Source organism: Chlorocebus sabaeus, chromosome X, assembly GCF_047675955.1.
Source record: "Chlorocebus sabaeus isolate Y175 chromosome X, mChlSab1.0.hap1, whole genome shotgun sequence".
In the NCBI taxonomy this organism is placed as follows: Eukaryota; Metazoa; Chordata; class Mammalia; order Primates; family Cercopithecidae; genus Chlorocebus; species Chlorocebus sabaeus.
In genome coordinates this window covers 15,380,752-15,397,954 of record NC_132933.1, presented here as the reverse complement: position 1 = coordinate 15,397,954, position 17,203 = coordinate 15,380,752, and the positions used below count along the sequence as shown (strand labels likewise).

Sequence of the window (17,203 nt, the reverse complement as noted above, 5' to 3'; positions counted from 1 at the left end):
CAGTATCCCTTCTGACAGATGTTTTGTGGTGTACAAAATGTGCGCTATACCATTTAAAATCCCCAAATCTTTGAATTCTAAAACTCTCTTGTCCTCATGATTTGAGAATGAGGAAATAAAACTATTACTGTGTTCATTTTATAAATAATGAGACTGAGGCTCAGAGAAGTGATGCAACTTTCGCATAATCACACCACGAGAGATTAGAAGCACCAAGATTGAAACCCAATTTTGTCTGACTCCAGAGTCCATACTATAAACCACTGTGCAACACCAACCTCTCATCAGAAAACAGTGTAGCAACGATCACAGAAGGGGCTCAGGCTGAGGCTCCAGGGGATCTGATGAAGAAAAGGGGACCTCTCATTGGGGGGTTAGTAAAAGCTCCAAAACGGAACTGTGCGTGTGGAACTGTAGCTTGAAGGAAAGAGAGGACTATGAAAAGGGGAAAGTATTCTACCCGAGGCACATTTGGGTAAATAGCAAGTAGCCTTGGCTAGAGAGGGGAGAAGCTGGAAATCAGACTGAGAAGGTAGGTAGGGGTGGAGTAGGAAAAGCCAGGGTGACTAGAGTAAGGAGTCTGCGATGAGAGCCAGTTATGATCCCATGTGTATCCCAAAGCATATATTGGACATCATGTCATCCTGCCTCCATCCTGCCTTGGAGGAGGAGGAAAGTGCGGAATGAATATCCCCATACTTTTTGACTGGCATTATTTTATTTATTTTTATTAAGCAAATTAACAGGATACATTGAAAAGGCAGCCAAGAAATTGAGGAGTCAAGAAGAGCAAGTTATAAACATCTAGAATGCAAGTATCTGTGCTGGGCTTTGTTGCTTCTTTGCAAGCAGAGAGTTAAAATTTAACCAGGACACTCATGCCTCACTGCAGCTGGCAGGGATTCAGTGGGAACCCGGCCGGCACCCACATGATAACTCACAATTCCCCTCCTGCGCTTAAACAACTCTTTCCTCCTCCTCTTATTTGGAATCCCAGTAAAGGTCACAGGGGAATACATCCATTATCAGGAATTTAAACCTAAAATCTTAGTATGTTCTCTTTTGTCAAGAATAATCGAAGTTCTAAATTGATATTTTAGAAATCAGGTGCAGTTCATGAGTAGTGAATTGAGTGTGTCTAATTACATTTTATAGTCATTTAACAGCTGTTAATAATGTAATTTTGTGTTATGCCCAATTTGCACTGAATTACTTTAATAGCACATATTGTATTTATTTTCCTTTTGGTGAAACAGTAATCAAACACTAGGGAATCAAGTTGGACATGGAAATAAACGATTTGTTATTTTTACAAATTTGAAGAACAGGGATTTTTAAAAAGAAAAGAGTAAATCCTGTTATAAAGCTAAGAGTAGTCAAACACACCCAAACGCATTTGTTTTCTCAGGCATTCCTTTTCGTAAAAATAATAATACTAATAATTTAATGAGCACAATACATTTGTTCCCTATCCAAGTCTGTATTGTTTGATGTGCACCAAGCGTTTGCAAATATACATTTGGCTGACAAGCTAATGAGATTTCCCCCCCACCCCCAAATATCCTTCTCAAATGAAAAGGCCAGATTTCTAAGTTTCTGGTATATGAGTAAAAGAAACACAGCATTCATTTAAATAGACTCCACAAAGGAAACTTTCCAAGGTGAGGCTAGATAGAAAAGCAGCGTAAAGACAGGACGGAATACAGCTTTAATAGAAGAAAAAGGCAAACAAGGTGAGCAGGTATTTCTCCCACAAATTAGAAGAAACTTCTATGTGAGATCTTTATTAGGGTAAAAAGAAGGGTCAATCCTGGACCCCCCTGCCCCCAAAATGGTGGGATAATTGGAACGGTACCTTATGAAAGGCCTACTCTACATTTCCCATTCACTTGAAGCACTTGAAGACCCAAGCATCTAATACTGTGCTCATATGGAAGTGTTTTCTGCAGCCCATATGGATCAATGCCCTTTGTATTTGAAGCAAGCTACAAGAGTAGAACAGAAAGGAATTCTCTCTAGCTCTGGGATACTGGCTGCCATCACTCCATCCAGGACTTGACTTAGCATTTTCTGCCTTTGCCCACTTGCTTCCTAGGGCCTATGTGGGAAGAACTACAAATGGATGGCCTTCCCTCCAGGAGAGCCACAGTTATTTTGCAATCTGCCAATAGTAGGAGGCTAATTTCATCTCCACTGTTTCTCAGGCCCTAGTGATTGGGGCAATGTTGTGCCAAGTGGGGGAGAGGTGGTGGGAGAGTTCCACCCCAGGTGCAGGCAATAAGGAGGAGAGGGCGGCACTGCCTGTGGTGAATTTAAAAACAATAATAAAACTAACTCAAAGTCTGTCTTCTTTTCATGCTCATCATGTGCTAGCCATCCTAAACAATGTCAGTGATAAAATCCTTCTTCCTGCAGGGTTGCCTGCTCCCACTGCTGCTGTTCTCACGTGGGTATTCCATTGGGTTGTGGGTGGGGGTGGGGGTGGGGCTCTGAGCCGTCGCACTATGGGAGAGTTACTGGCCCCCAAGCCCTCCAGGCTGTACCCCTCTCTTGTAATGGTGGGCATTATTATATTATTTGCAACTAGCATCAAAGTCACTCTCCTCTAGGTCTCCTGCTGGTCCTGATTAGCAGCTGCAAACTTCTGTACCCATGTTCTTTAGCCTTTGCAGGGCTCTTCTCATCACTGCTGTTGCTCTTGCCAGTGTGTGGGTGGGTTCTCTTCCTGCCAATGTTTGCAGCTCTTTATTAGCTTCGTAAAGGGTGTTGTGGCTCTTTTAGTTGACAGAGCCTTCTGTTGAAAAATTTGGGAAAAGTTGCCAAGGGCTGGCTTGAGGGCATTTAAGTGACACCACCTGATGTCTTACTTCTGCCAACAGTCAGCCACTGTCCCCAGCCAAAGCACATGGCCTTTGGATCTTTCGTGCTTCGGGGTGAATTCTTTCCTTACCCAGAGCACTAGTCTTAGAAGTTAGTGGATAAAGGGATAGACTTGAGGCTTAATCCTGGGGTCCTGGAGACTAACGCCAAAGATACAGTTCTTTTCACCTGACCAATCCTTCAGGGCTGTTAGGACAGAGTTCAAGATTTGACTGTGTGTGTTTAGGGATGGGGATTGGGGAGTAGTACCTATGCTTGAGTCAAGGAGCATCTAAACCAATGCAACTGCTTCTATAGTCCATAGGAATACAGAGGTTGAGTTATCTCAACAAGATCTGGCATGGGATTCCTTAGCACACCTTCACTACAATAGATGGTCTCCTTTTTCTTAATCTGTTTTTGGAAAATGAATCCCTTTGAGAATCTAATGTAAACTATGCATGCTTACCTCAGAAAAATGCACACCTCTACATATGTCCAGAATTTTCTATACAACTTAATTGATTTCAGTGATTCAGGTTGTCCATAAATTTCAGGTTGTGAAGTACTCTAGCAAGTCTTCCTGTTCTTACTGCATCACTCTGTCCAGAAAAATATCCAGGGCCCTCTTCTTCATTAAAAATAGGAGGCACAAAGCCTAGTGTCCACAATAATTTTAGGAACTCATGAAAATGTCTTAATTTATTTTAAAATCAGAAGAAAAACTTTGGACTATTACATCAAAGAAAATGTTTTAATATATAATAAAACATATTCATCTTTATAACAGTGCAGTAGTAAAACATAAGTTTTATATTTTTATATATCTGGATGCTCCAATGGTGAGTGCACTTTATATTTTTATGGAGGAAGAGGCCTATAAAGTCATAAGCATTTAGGATTGATGAAAGTCATAATGCAGCCCAGAAAAGACCTATTGCAGTATTGTGGAGATAAAGGATAGACAAAATTGTTGTGCATGCACACCTCTCCATGCAAGGAGACAAGGGACCTGTACTACCTTCTCATGAGGGTGGTAGAAGAGCACAGGATTTAAAATTGGGGGATGTGAATTCCAATCGTGGCTCAGCTGCTGACTGCTTGTGGGACTTTAAGAAAGTTATCTCACCTCTGATTTTCTTCATCTGCTAACTGGATTTAAATCTAAAAACTCTATCTGGACCCCACTCGGGTGTCTAATACTCTGGTATATAATAAGAAAACGTATGTTGAAAAGTGCTTCATAAACCTTAAAGTACACGAGATTGTAATTATTAGCATGACAATCCCAGACTGGAAGCATTAGTGACGGAAGCCACTCTAAAGTGAGTGGCATGTCTACTCTTGCCGTTGATGAAGCTCACAGATCCCCAGGATAGTGGAGAAAGGGATGTCTCTGGAAGTAATGACTAGAGATACAAACTCACAATCCAATTCAGGTAACTGAATATAAATGTGATTATAAAGTAGCAAAGCTAACTTTTAGACGGAGGTAACATTTTTTGAATCTTATCTAAATAAATACTCTTCTTCTAAGTATTCATCCTGAATGGTTATACACTATTCCTACCCATGCTAGCTATCAAATAACTTTAATAACTCTTTTGGGAACTGTCTTCAGGTCTAGATTATAAACTCCATGCAAAAATTATTGTCATATATAAAACTGGATTTAAAATTGGAAGATCTAGTTTCATGCTTCAGCTCTGCTGTTAATCAGACTGGATCAAAACAAAAACAAAAACCAGGCACATGAGCTGGAAGCTGCCCACTGACAAGGCCATTTCTTTTCAGCTCATATAGGCCCTGATTCACCTCTTTGATTTCTGTGTAGTCTTAAAGACCTATCAATTTACTTTGTGACCTAGAGAGTGAACAGGGCTGGTAGCAGCAGCAGCAGCTACCATAAAGGGCTTAAAATCATGAGAAAGAGCAGGAGTTGCTCTACTTATATCAGAGAAAAATAGCTTTTAAGGCAAAAACTATAAGAAGGGACAAAGAAGGTCACTATGTAATGATTAAGGGGTCAATTCAGCAAGAGAATATAACAATTTTTAAATACATATGCACCAAACATTGGGGCACCCAGATGTATAAAACAAATATTATTAGAGCTAAACAGAGACATAGACCCCAGTACAATAATAGCTGAAGATTTCAACACCTCACTTTCAGCACTGGACAGATCTTGCTGATAGAAAATCAACAAAGACACATCAGACTCAATCTGCACTACAGACCAAATGGATTTAATAGATATTTACAGGACATTTCATCCAAGGGAGGCAGAATACATATTCTTTTCCTCAGCACATGGATCATTCTCAAGGATACACCATGTTAGGTCACAAAACAAGTTATAAAATGTTGAAAAAATAGAAATAGGCCAGGTGCAGTCACACACACCTGTAATCCCAGCACTTTGGAAGGCCCAGACGCTCAGATCACTTGAGCTCAGGAGTTTGAGACGAACCTGGACAACATGGCAAAACCTCATGTCTACAAAGAAATACAAAAAATTAGCCAGGTATGATAGTGCACACCTGTAGTCTGCACTATCTGGGAGGCTGAGGTGGGCAGATCACCTGAGCCTGGGAAGTTGAAGCTGCAGTAAGTCATGATTTCACTGCTGCACTCCAGCCTGGGTGACATAGTGAGACCCTGTCTCAAAAGAAAAATTGAAATAATATCAAGTGTCTTCCCTGACCACAATAGAATAAAACTAGAAATTAATAGTGAGAGGAATTTTGGAAACTACACAAGCACATGGAAATTAAACAATATGCTTGTGAATGACTAGTGGGTCAATGAAGAAGTTAATAAGGAAATTGAAAAAAATTTGAAACAAATGATAATGCAAACATGACATATCAAAACCTATGGCATAGAGCAAAAGCAGTACTAAGAGGGAAGTTTATAGCTAGAAATGCCTACGTTAACAAAGAGAAAAAATTTCAAATGAACAATCTAATAACACAACTTAAAGAACTAGAAAAGCGAGAGCAAATCAAACCCAAAATTAGTAGAAGAAAATAAATAATAAAGATCAGAGCAGAAATAAATAAAATTGAAAATTTTAAGAAAGTACAAAATATCAATGAAACAAAAGTTGATTTTTTGAAATGTTAAACAAAATTGACAAACATTTAGCCAGACTAAGAAAAAAAAAGAGAGAAGATCCAAGTAAATAGAATCAGAAATGAAAAAGGAGACATTACAACTGATACTGCAGAAATTCAAAGGATCATTAGTGGCTACTATGAGCTACTGTATGCCAATAAATTGGAAAATATAGAAGAAGTGGACAAATTTCTAGACACATACAACCTATCAAGATTGAACCATAAAGAAATACAAAACCTGAACAGACTAATAACAATTAATGAGATTGAAGGTATAATAAAAAGTGTCCCAGTAAAGAAAAGCCTGGAAACTGATGGCTTCACTGCTGAGTTCTACCAAGCATTTAAAGAAGAATGAATACCACTCCTGTTCAAACTATTCTGAAAAATAGAGGAGGAGGAGGGAATTCTTCCAAACTCATTCTACAAGGCCAGTATTACCCTCATACCAAAACCAGGCAAAGACATATCAAATAAAGAAAACTACAGGCCAATATCTCTGATGAATATTGATGCAAAAATCCTCAACAAAATACTAGCAAGCCAAATTCAACAATACGTTAGAAATATCACGTACCATGACCAAGTGGGGTTTGACCCTGGAATGCAAAGGTGGTTCAACATATGCAAATCAATTAATGTGATACATCGCATCAAAAAAAGATGGGTAAAAACCAAACGATCGTTTCAATTGATGCTGAAAAAGCATTTGATAAAATTCAATATCCCTTCATGATAAAAACCCTCTAAAAAACTGAGGATAGAGAGAACTTAAGGCAACATAATAAAAACGATATATGACAAGCTCACAGATAGTACCATACTGCATGGGGAAAAATGGAAAACCTTTCCTCTAAGATCTGGAACATGCCAAGAATGCCTACTGTAACCACTGTTATTCAACATAATACTGGAAGTCGTAGTTACAACAATCAGACAAAATATATATATATAAAGGGCATCCAAACTGGCAAGTAAGAAGAGAAATTGTCCTTGTTTGCTGATGATATGATCATATATTTGGAAAAACCTAAAGACTCCACAGGAAGACTATTAGAACTGATAAATAAATTCACTAAAGTTATAGGATACACAATCAACATACAAAAATCAGTAGCATTTCTATATGCCAACAGGGAACAATGTGAAAAAGAAACAAAAAAGCAATTGCATTTACAATAGCCACACATAGAATTGAAAACCTAGAAATTAATTTAACCAAAGAAGTAAAAGATGTCTATAATGGAAACTATAAAACACTGATGAAAGACATTGAAGAAGACACCAAAAAATGGAAAAATATTCCATGTTTATGGATTGGAAGAACCAATATTGTTAAAATGTTCATAGTACCCAGAGCAATCTACAGATTCATTGCAATCCCAATGACATTCTTCACAGAAATAAAAAAGAAAATCCTAAAATTTTTATGGAACCACAAAAGACCCAGAATAGCCAAAGCTGTCCTAAGCAAGAAGAACAAAGCTGAAGGAATCACATTACCTTACTTCAAATTATACTACAGAGCTACATTAACTATAACAACATGGTACTGGCATAGAAACAGACATATAGACCAATTGAGCAGAATAGAGAAACTAGAAATAAATCCACATACCTATAGTGAACTCATTTTTGACAAGTGTCAAGAACATACAGTGGGGAAAAGACAATTTTTTCAATAAATGGTGATGGGAAAACGATATCCATATGCAGAAGAATGAAACTGGACCTTTTCTCTTGCCATATACAAAAATAAAATAAACATGGATTAAAGACTTCAGTCTGGGACCTCAAACTGTGAAACTAGTACAAGAAAACATTGGGAACAATCTCCAGGACATCGGTCTGGGCAAAGATTTCTTGAGCAATACCTCACAAGCATAGGCAATCAAAGCAAACATAGACAAATGGGACCACATCAAGTTAAAAAGCTTCTGCACAACAAAGGATACAATCAGCAAAGTGAAGAGACAACCCACAAAATGGGAAAAAATATTTGGAAACTACCCATCTGACAAGGCATTAGTAACCAGAATATACAAGGAGCTCGAACAAGTCTATAGGAAAAAGTCTAATAATGTGATAAAAAATGGGCAAAAGATTTGAATAGACATTTCTCAAAAGAAGATGTATGAATGGCAAACAGGCATATGAAAAGGTGCTCAACATCATGATTATCAGAGAAATGCAAATCAAAACTACAATGAGATATCATCTAATCCCAGTTAAAACGGATTGTATCCAAAAGACAAGCAATAGCAAATGCAGGCAAGGGTGTGGAGAAAAGGGAACTCTTGTACACTGTTGGTGCCAATGTAAATTAGTGCAACCACTGTGGAGAACAGTTTGGAGGTCCCTCAAATAACTAAAAAGAGAGGGAAATGTCGACTGTACTGGTGGGAATAGACATGCCTGCAGTGAAGAAGCAGAAGATGAGCAGTGACGAGACCAGCAACCCTCACCTCTCTGGAGAGGAGAATGATGACGCTGTCAGTAGAAAGTGGTACAATCACTGAACACCCTGATACACCTATAAACATGCCAAATGCACCTGGAAGGCAAAGTTGGGGAAAGGGAAAATGGAAGTCAAAGAAATGCAAATATGCTTTCAAATGTGTAAATAGTCTCAAGGAAGATCATAACCAACCACTGTTTGGGGTTCAACTTAATTGGCACGGTAAAGAAGATCCATTACTGTTAGGAACTGGGAAGCAACAGAGTTACCTTGTGTGAATGTCATTGACAAGGAGAAATTCGGTTGTTGCCATCTTACATGGATGCTGATGCTGATGAAAACTTTTACACTTGTGCGTGGACCTATGATAGCAATAGAACCATAACTGGGATGATTAATCCCATAACAATCCAGTGTAAAAAGCACTATGTTGGCTGTGGAAATGCTATCAATGAGCTGAAATTCCACCCTAGAGATCCAAATCTACTCTTGTCAGTAAGTAAAGATCATGCTTCATGATTATGGAATATCCAAATGGACACACTGGTGACAATATTTGGAAGCATAGAAGGGCACCGAGTTGAAGTTCTAAGCCCTGGTTGTGATCTTTTGGGTGAAAAAATAAAGTCCTGTGGTATGGATCACTCAAACTTTGGTGGATCGATTCAAACAGAATGATGAATTCAATTAAGAAATCTTATGATTATAACCCAAATAAAACTTACAGGCCACTTAATTATCAGAAAATCAATTTTCTGGTTTTTCTATCAGAGACATACATAGGAATTATGTTGATTGTGTGTGGTGGTTAGGTGATTTGATACTTTCTAAGTCTTGTGAAAATACAGTTATGTTGGAAACCTGGCAAAATGGAAGATGATGTAGATACAATTCAACCTGGCGAGTCTAATGTGACTATTCTTGGGTGATTTGATTGTAGCCAGTGTGATGTTTGGTACATGAGATTTTCCATGAATTTCTGGCAAAAGATGCTTACACTGGGCAATCAAGTTGGAAAACTTTATGTCTGAAATTCAGAAGTATAAAATCCTCATAAAGCCAAATGTACAACACTAACTCATAAATGTGATGCTGCTATTCAACAAACCAGTTTTAGCAGGGATAGCAGCGTTCTTATAGTTGTTTGTGATTATGCCAGTATTTGGCACTGGGTTTGACTTTGATAAAATGCTTTCACCTAATCAAAATTAGAGTATATTGTCTGTGTAAAATAGAATTGATGTAGTTTGCTAGTAAGGGCACATAGAGCATTGAGAGTTGTCTTTCGGCATTCAATCAGGTTGAGCTGAATGTAGTGATGTTTACACTGTTTACATTCTTTGTACTGTCTTCCTGCTCAGATTCTACTGCTTTCTAATAAAAATTTGTTTTTGTAAAGCTGTGTGTTACTTTTGTTATTTTCACTGTGATGAAAAAAAGTTGAAAGTGTCACTATAAAGCAACCACACAAACAAGCCAACATCATAACCAGCTAACAACAAAATGACAAAATCAAATCCACACATATCAATACTAACCTTGAATGTAAATGAAATAAATGCCTCACTTAGAAGGAACAGAGTGGCAAGCTGGATTAAAAACAAACCAACCAACAAACAAACAAACACAAGACCCAATGCTATGCTATCTTCAAAAAACCCATTTCACATGTTATGACACCCAGGGGCTCAAAATAAAGGGATGGAGGAACATCTACCTAGCAAATGGAAAACAGAAAAAAGCAGGGATCGCAATCCTAATTTCAGACAAAACAGACTTCAAACCAATAAAGACCAAAGAAGGGCATTACAAAATGGTAAAAGGTTCGATTCAACACAGAGACATAACTATCTTAAAGATATATTATATGTTAAAGGGCACCCAAATAGGAAGAAAGGAAGTAAAAGTATTTTTGTTTGCAGATGACATGATTTTACATCTAGAAAATCCCATAGTCCTAGCTCAAAACCTCCTTCAGCTGACAAACAACTTCAGAAATGTTTCGGAATACAAAATCAAGGTGCAAAAATCACTAGCATTTCTATACGCCAACAACAGCCAAGCTGAGAGCCAAATCAGAAAGGCAATCAATCCCATTCACAATTGCCACAAAAGATTAAAATACCTAGGAATACAGCTAACCAAGGAGGTGAAATATCTCTGCAATCAGAAGTACAAAACACTGCTCAGAGAAATCAGAGAAGACACAAACAAATGGAAAAGCATTCCGTGCTCATGAAGAGGATGAATTAATATCATTAAAATGGCCATACTGCCCAAAGCAAATTACAGATTCAATGCTATTCGTATAAAACTACCAATGACATTCTTCACAGAACTAGAAAAAAAAGAAAAAAACTATTGTAAAATTCATATGGAACCAAAAAAAACAAAAAACAAAAAACAAAAAAACCTAATAGCCAAAGCAGTCCTAAGCAAAAATAACAAAGCTGGAGGCATCAAGTTATCCAACCTCAAACTATACCGCAGAGCTACAGTAACCGAAACAGCATAGTACTGGTACAAAAACATGCACTTAGACCAATGGAACAGAATAGAGAGCCCAGAAATAAGGCCACACATATGGTCATTTTCACAATATTGATTCTACCCATCCATGAGCATGGAATGTGTTTCCATTTGTTTGTGTCATCTATCATTTCTTTCAGCAGTGTTTCATGGTTTTCCTTGTAGAAGTCTTTTACCTCCTTGGTTAAGTATATTCCTAAGTAGTTTATTTTATTTTTTGCAACTATTGTAAAAAGGGTTGACTTCTTGATTTGATTCTTAGCTTGGTTGCTGTTGGTATATAGCAAAGCTACTAATTTGTGTGTATTAATTTTGTATCTTGAAACTTTGCTGAATTCTTTGATCAGTCCTAGGAGCTTTTTGGATGAGTCTTTAGGGTTTTCTACATATACGATCATATCATCAGCAAACAGTGACAGTTTGCCTTCCTCTTTATGGATTTGGATGTCCTTTATTTCTTTCTCTTGCCTAATTGCTTTGGCTAGGAATTCCAGTACAATGTTGGGTAGAAGTGATGAAAGTGGGAATCCTTGTCTCATTCCAGTTCTCAGGGGGAATGCTTTCAACTTTTCCCCATTCAGTATAATGTTGGCTGTGGGTTTGTCGTAGATGGCTTTTATTACCTTAAGGTATGTCCCTTGTATGCCAATTTTGCTGAAGGTTTAATCATAAAAAGTTGCTGGATTTTGTCAAATGCTTTTCTGCATCTATTGAGATGATCATGTGATTTTGTTTTTAATTCTGTTTATATGTTGTATCACATTTATTGACTTGTGAATGTTAAAACATCCTTGCATCCCTGGTATGAAACCCACTTGATCATAGTGGATTATCTTTTTGACATGCTATTGGATTCTGTTAGCTAGTATTTTGTTGAGGATATTTGCATCTATGTTCATCAGGAATACTGGTCTGCAGCTTTCTTTCTTTGTTATGTCCTTTCCTGATTTTGTAGTATGGTGATACTGGCTTCATAGAGTGATTTAGGGAGTATTCCCTCTTTATCCATTTGAATAGTGTCAATAGGATTGCTATCGATTCTTCTTTGAATGTCTGATGGAGTTCAGCTATGAATCGCCTGGTCCTGCACTTTTTTTGTTGGTAACTTTTAAATTAACATTTCAGTCTCACTGTTTGTTATTGGTCTATTCAGAGTTTCTATATCTTCCTGGTTTAATCTAGGAGGGTTGTATATTTTCAGGAATTTATCCATCTCCTCTATGATTTCTAGTTCATGTATGATATGGTTTGGCTGTGTCCCCATCCAAATCTCACCTTGAACTATAATAATCCCCATGTGTCAAGGGCAGGGCCAGGTGGAAATAATTGAATCATGGGGGCAGTTTCCCTCATACTGTTCTCATGGTAGCGAATAATTCTCATGAGATCTGATGATTTTATAAATGGGAGTTCCCCTGCACATGCCCTCTTGCCTGCCACCATGTAAGATGTGCCTTTGCTTCTCCTTTGCCTTTCACCATGATTGTGAGGCCTCCCCAGTCATATGGAACTCTGAGTCCATTAAACCTCTTTTTCTTTAGAAATTACCCAGTCTCACTAACAAAATGTGGCACAGATACACCATGGAATACTATGCAGCCATAAAAAGGATGAGTTCATGTCCTTTGCAGGAACATGGATGAAGCCAGAAACCATCATTCTCAGCAAATTATCACAAGGACAGAAAATCAAACACTGCATGTTCTCACTCATAGGCGGGAATTGATCAATGAAAGCACTTGAACACAGGGCAGGGAACATCACATACCAGGGCCTATCAGGGGATGGGGGACTAGGGGAGGGATAGCATTAGGAGAAATACTTAATGTAAATGATGAGCTGATGGGTGCAGCAAACCAACATGGCACATACATACCTACGTAACAAACCTGCACATTGTGCACATGTACCCTAGAACTTAAAGTATAATAAAAATAAATAAGTAAAATTAACAAAAAAAGAAATTACCCAGTCTCAGATATGTCTTTATTAGTGGCATGATAACAGACTAATACAATGCACATAAAGGTGTTCATAGAAACCTTGAACAATACTTTGTATTTCTGTGGTATCAGTTGTAATATCTCCGGTTTTCATTTCAAATTAAGCTTATTTCAAGCTTCTCTCTTCTTTTCTTGGTTAATGCCACTAATGGTCTATCAATTTTACTTATCTTTTCAAAGAACCAGTTTCATTTATCTTTTTATTTTTTTGTTTCAGTTTCATTTAGTTCTGCTCTGATCTTTATTATTTCTTTTCTTCTGCTGGATTTGGGTTTGGTTTGTTCTTGTTTCTCTAGTTCCTTGAGGTGTGACCTTAGATTGTCTATTGTTGCTCTTTCAGACTTTCTTTTTTTTTTTAGATGGAGTCTCACACTGTCACCCGGGTTGGAGTGTAATGGTGTGATCTCAGCTCACTGCAACCTCCACCTCACAGGTTCAAGCAATTCCCCTGCCTCAGCCTCCCAAGTATCTGGGATTACAGGCACCGCCACCATGCCTAACTAATTTTTTATATTTTTAGTAGAGACAGGGTTTCACTATGTTGGCCAGGCTGGTCTCAAACTCCTGACTGTGTGATCCACCTGCCTTGGCCTCCCAAAGTGCTGAGATCACAGGCATGAGCCACCATGCCCAGCCTCTTTCGGACTTTTTGATGTAGGTATTTAATGCTATGAACTTTCCTCTTGCACTGCTTTTGCTGTATCCCAGAGGTTTTGATCAGTTGTGCCATTATTACGTAGTTCAAAGAAATTTTAAATTCCCATTTTGATTTCATTGTTGACCCAGTGATCATTCGGGAGCAGGTTATTTAATTTCCATGTATTGGCATGGTTTTGAGGGTTCCTTTTGCAGTTGATTTCCAATTTTATTCCACTGTGGTCTGAAAGAATACTTGCTATAATTTTATTTTCTTAAATTTGTTGAGACTTGTTTTGTGGCCTATCATATGGTCTATCTTGGAGAATATTCTATGTGCTGATGAATATAATGTATATTCTGCAGTTGTTGGATAGAATGTTCTGTAAATATCTGTTAAGTCAGTTTACTCTAGGGTATAGTTTAAGTCCATTGTTTCTTTTTCAACTTTCTGTTTTGATGACCTGTCCAGTACTGTCAATGGAGTGTTGAAGTCCCCCACTATTAATATGTTGCTGTCTATCTCATTTATTAGGTCTAGTAGTAATTGTTTTATGAATTTCGTAGCTCCAGTGTTAGGTGTGTATATATTTAGGATTGTGATATTTTCCTGTTGGGCTAGTCCTTTTATGATTATATAATGTCTCTCCTTTGTCTTTTTTAACAGCTGTTTCTTTAAAATTTGTTTTGTCTGACATAAGAATAGCTACTCCTGCTCACTGTTGGTGTCCATTTACGTGGAATATCTTTTTCCACCCCTTTACCTTAAGTTTATGTGAGTTCTTATGCGTCAGGCGAGTCTCTTGAAGACAGCAGATACTTGGTTGGTGAATTCTCATCCATTCTGCCATTCTGTATCTTTTAGGGGGAGCATTTAGGCCATTTACATTCAATGTTAGTAGTGAGATGGGAGATACTATTCTATTCATCACGCTATTTGTTGCCTGAATACATTGTTTTTCTCGATTTTGTTTTTCATTGTGTTATTGTTACATAGGTCCTTTGAGATTTATACTTTAACATTCTATTTTGATGTATTTCAAAGATTTGTTTCAAGATTTAGAGCTCCTTTTAACAGTTCTTGTAGTGCTGACTTGGTAGTGGCAAATTGTCCCAGCATTTGTTTGTCTGAAAAAGACTGTATCTTTCCTTCATTTATGAAGCTTAGTCTTGCTGGCTGATTTTTTGTATTTTTAGTAGAGACAGGGGCTGATAATGTTTTGTTTAAAGAGGCTAAAGATAGGACCCCAATCTTTTCTAGCTTGTAGTGTTTCTGCTGAGAAATCTGCTGTTAATCTGATAGGTTTTCCTTTATAGGTTGTCTGATGCTTTTGCCTCACTGTTCTTAAGATTCTTTTCTTTGTCTTGACTTTAGATAACCTGATGACTAAGTGCCTAGGTGCCGATTTTTTTGTGATGAATTTCTCAGGTATTCTTTGAGCTTTTAATATTTTAATGTCTAGATCTCTAGCAAGGCCAGTGATATTTTCCTCAATTATTCGCTCAAATGTTTTCCAAATGTTTAGATTTCTCTTTTTCCCTGGGAACAGCAGTTATTCTTAGGTTTGGTCATTTAACATAATCCCAAACTTTTGGAGGCCGTGTTTATTTTATTTAAATTCTTTATTCTTTGTCTTTGTCAAATTGGGTTAATTGAAAAGTCTTGTCTTCGAGCTCAGACATTCTTTCTTCTACTTGTTTGAGTCTATTGCTGAGACTTTCCAGTGCATTTTGCATTTCTCTAAGTGTGTTCCTGATTTCCAGAAGTTGTTACTGTTTTTTATTTATGCTATTTCACTGGATATTTTTCCATTCATATTCTGTATCATTTTCCTTATTTGTTTAAGTTGGATTTTACCTTTCTCTGTTGCCTCCTTGATTGGCATAATAATCAACCTGCTGAATTCTTTTTGTGGCAATTCAGAGATTTTTTTTCTTGGTTTGGATCTATTGCTGGTGAGCTAGTGTGATCTCTTGGGGGTGTTAAAGAATGTTGTTTTGTCATATTACCAGAACTGTTTTTCTGATTCCTTCTCATTTGGGTAGACTACGTCAGAGGGATGATCTGGGACTCAAGGGCTGCTGCTCAGATTCTTTTGTCCCATGGGGGTGCTCCCCTGATATGGTGCCCTCCCTTTTCCCCTAGGGATGGACCTTCCTGAGAGCCAAACTTCAGTGATTGTTATTTCTCTTCTGGATCTAGCCATCCAGTGGAGCTACCAGGCTCTGGGCCAGTAGTGGGGAGTGTCTGCAAAGAGTCCTGTGATGTGATCCATCTTCAGGTCTCTCAGCCATGGGTACCAGTACCTACTCTGGTGGAGGTAGCAGGAGACTGAAGTGGACTCTGTGGGGGTCCTTGGTTGTGTTTTTGTTAAATGCACTCACTTTGTGTTGGTTGGCCTCCAGCCAGAAGGTGGCACTTTCAAGAGTGCATCAGTTGTACTAGTATAGGGAGGATCAGGTGGTGGGCAGGGCCATAGAGCTCCCAATAGATTACGTCCTTTGTCTTCTGCTACCAGGGTGGTTAGAGAAAGGTTATCAGGCAGGGTCAGGATTAGGTATGTCTGAGCTCAGACTCTCCTTGGGCAGGACTTGCCGCAGCTGCTATGGGAGATGAAGGTGTGGTTCCCAGGCCAATGGAGTTATGTTCCCAAGGGATTATGGCTGTCTCTGCTACATCACACAGTTCTCCAGGAAAGTAGGGGAAAGCCAGCAGTCATAGGCTTCACCCAGCTCCCACCCAGCTCCCACCCAGCTCCCACACCACCTCAGCCCAAAAGGCTCCCACTGTGCCCCCATAACAACACTGAGTTTATTTCCAGGCAGCTGGCGAGCAGGGCTGAGAACTTGCCCCAGGCTACATGCCTCCCAGCTGAGAAAGCAAGCAGACTGTTCCTTGGTTGTCCTACAAAGCCTGCAGCAGCAATCCACCTCCTTCAAAGGGTGTATGGATTATCTCAGCTTTCGTGGTATGTTCCTGCAGTAGTTTTTAGAAAAAAAAATCATAATGTGAGTCTCCACACACTGCTCTGTCCTTCTGATTGAGAGCTGCAAGTTAGTCCTGCCCCCTATCTGCCATTTCCCGCCACCCCAGGGCTCTCATTCATTTGTGGAAGCATGTCTCAGAATAGGAGCACAGGTTTCAGTATTATTTCAATGAGGAGGCAGCAGAAACAATAGCATTTTCAGGATTATTACTCATTCATTCTACCCGTTCATGTTCTCTGACTGTAACAGATTTAAATTAGAAATCAGTAACCAAAAGATACTATATATATATCCCCAAACAGTGGGAAATTAACACAGTCTAAATAACTAGGAATTCAACTAAGAGTGGAAAGTAATAAAATAGAAGGCAGACAAATGAAGAGTTAACAAGACCAAATATTTGGAAAGGAGGAAGTGAAATAGTCCTTGCCACCAGAAATATTATGTACACAGAGCATCTAAAGGAATCTGAAACAAAAAACTATTAGAAGTAATAAGCAAATTTACAAAGGGCACTGGATACAAGCTGCATTCATTTTCTACTACTGCATAATAGTACCACAAACTTAGCAGCTAAAATATAAAGCATATTTATTATCTCACAATTT

General features: G+C 38.3%; 1 pseudogene; it reads left to right on the top strand.

Moving 5' to 3' along the window:
- The window catches only part of LOC103232674 (polycomb protein EED-like), a 79,952-nt pseudogene extending 70,335 nt beyond the window's left edge, over positions 1–9,617 (top strand).
- The last annotated feature ends 7,586 nt before the right edge of the window (positions 9,618–17,203 follow it).